Genomic DNA, 2483 nt, shown 5'->3' on the forward strand with positions numbered 1-2483 from the left:
TGTGAAGTCTTTTGAGGAACCTCCATACTGCTTTCCAAAGTGGTTGAACAAGTTTACATTCCCACCAACAATGAAGTAAGGTTCCTTTCTGTCCACATCTCCTCCAGCATCTGTTGTTGTTAGAGTTCTTGATTTTTGCCGTTCTAACTGGAGTGAGGTGATATCTCAATGTTGTTTTGATTTGCATTTCTTTTCCATAAAAATTATCTTAAAGTAGCTGTACAGAGGGATTTCATTTATCTCGTCAGTCTATGAGTACAGTGCATCTTGATCTTAATGATTTCAGTAGCTCTATATAGCTAGTGGCTATGTTTCTTGCCTGGGAAACTAGATCTTCAGATGATGTTCCAATCCTGAGTGCTTCTTACCATGACCCAGGAATTTAAAAGATAACAATGTCTGAGCCGGGTGCTGGTGGCTCATGCCTATAATCCTAGCTACTAAGGAGGCAGAGATCTGAGGATCACAGTTCAAAGCCAGTCCAGGCAGAAAAGTCTGTGAAACTCTTATCTCCAATAAACCACTAGAAAACTGAAAGTGGTACTGTGGCTCAAGTAGTAGAGTGCTTGCCTTGAACTGAAGAGTGCAGGGACAGCACCCAGGCCCAGAGTTCAAGCCCCATGACCAACCAAGAAACAGAAAGCAAAAAACAAAACAAAAAAGTTTAATCTCCACACTAGATGGATCCAGTGAGAAATCTTGTGGTGGGCTGCAGGCAGCAGAGGTTTTAGAAACTGCCCAGTGTGGGCCATTCTGCTTCTAGGGTAGAGAGCTCACAGTCCTGTGCCAAGTGTGGACTTTGAGAAGAACTTGGATCTAGATCCAACAGTTGTGTAGCCTAATCTCCCTAAGCCTCTGTTTCTCCCATTGTTACAGATCACTAAGCAAATGCAAAACAGCATATTTAAGGGACCTGCTGCAAAGGACTACTGTACATATGGCAGCTCTACGTGGCACATCCCTCTCTTTACCTCCTGTACAGTCCTCAGCCGCCTCAAGTTCTGCTAACCTGGCCCTCTCCATGTCAGCCAGCTGGGGTTTGGAAGGGAACTGAATTGTACTAGTCTATAGGTGGTAGCCATGGCTTAAGGTTCTGCTCTTCCTTAGGACTGAGGGCTGGAGGATGCTTCTTTACAGCCAGCCTTGCTTGGACAGGAAGGGGAAGTGCTTAAAGGGAAGTGCTAAGAGCTGTCTTGTGAATGGCCGATCTTCCTCTCAGAGAAGATGACCAGTGATTTACTATAGAAGCCTCTAGGGTGGTGAGAGTGACTTGGTTCCTCTTGTGAGGCTCTTAATGTGTGTATTGAGGCAATTTGGGGGTTTATAGGAAGGAGCTAACCACACATCTCCGTCCTCTCTGCCAGGGTAGGAATGCTCAGGAGATGGCAGAGGTGCCTGGGGATGGGCCTGGCCATTGGAGGTGTGCTGATATGATCAAGGGGCTCTCTCCCAGGAGGAGCAGGTGATCCAAACTTCTTGGGCTATTCAGAGCCCTAGCACATTGTGTGGCCTGGACTCCTCGGCAGTTGAGTTTCCTCCTCAGAATTGTGTTACAGGACAATGACAATAATAGTACCTGTGTGACACGGTTGATATGAACTTTTAATGAGATATTGTGTGTTGAGGGTGTTCAAGTTAGGGGGACAGTTGGTAGGAACAAGAGCCATCTAGATGCATATACAAAACTCACACATGCATGTGTGTGTTATGTGCAAGCCCATGGGGACACATGGCAGTAAGATAAGTGTGCTCATATGTGTGTGTGTGTGTGTGGTGTGCTCACACACATATATAATCTTTCCTTGTAGAAGTTTAACTTACAGAAGAAAATAAATATTATAAACAAGCTCTATTCTTTAAAAATTAGCTTACATTAGTGAATTCCAATCCATCTCACCCCTTTATCACCCTCCCTGCCTCCCTTTCCCCCTTCCCAAAACAATTTCAGGTTTCATTGTTCTTGTTTCATACTTGCAAATGATCTGTTTCTCAGTATTAGACATCCTCCATCTTCCTTGTTAGCTCAGTTCCCTCCTGCTAGCATCATCCCTCCTTGAGTTTAATTCTCTATTTTTCTTGTAAGCTTCATTTGTAAGAAGTTGTAAAGAAAAAGTGAAAATTGTTCCAACTTTTATTTATCTGTTTTTTTCTTTTTTCTTCAGAGGTGTCCATTGTTAACAATGTAGCACATCTGTCTTGAGTTTTACTAAGTGTACCTGGGGTTTTCACTAAGCATTATCCCCGCATCTATTCACTCTTTCTCTCTCTCTCTCTCATTTATCAAAAATTAAATTATGTACATGCTGGCCTATACTTTCTTTTTTTGGGGGGGGGGTCCAGTTGTGGGGCCTGAACTCTGGGCCTGGATGCTGTCCCTTAGCTTTTCAGCTCAAAGCTAGTGCTCTATCACTTGAGCCACAGTGCCACTTCCGGCTTTTTTCTTTTTGCTTATGTGGTGCTGAGGAATTGAACCCAGGGCCTCA

This window comes from Dipodomys ordii, unplaced genomic scaffold (assembly GCF_000151885.1).
Source record: "Dipodomys ordii isolate 6190 unplaced genomic scaffold, Dord_2.0 Scaffold220, whole genome shotgun sequence".
Classification (NCBI taxonomy): domain Eukaryota; kingdom Metazoa; phylum Chordata; class Mammalia; order Rodentia; family Heteromyidae; genus Dipodomys; species Dipodomys ordii.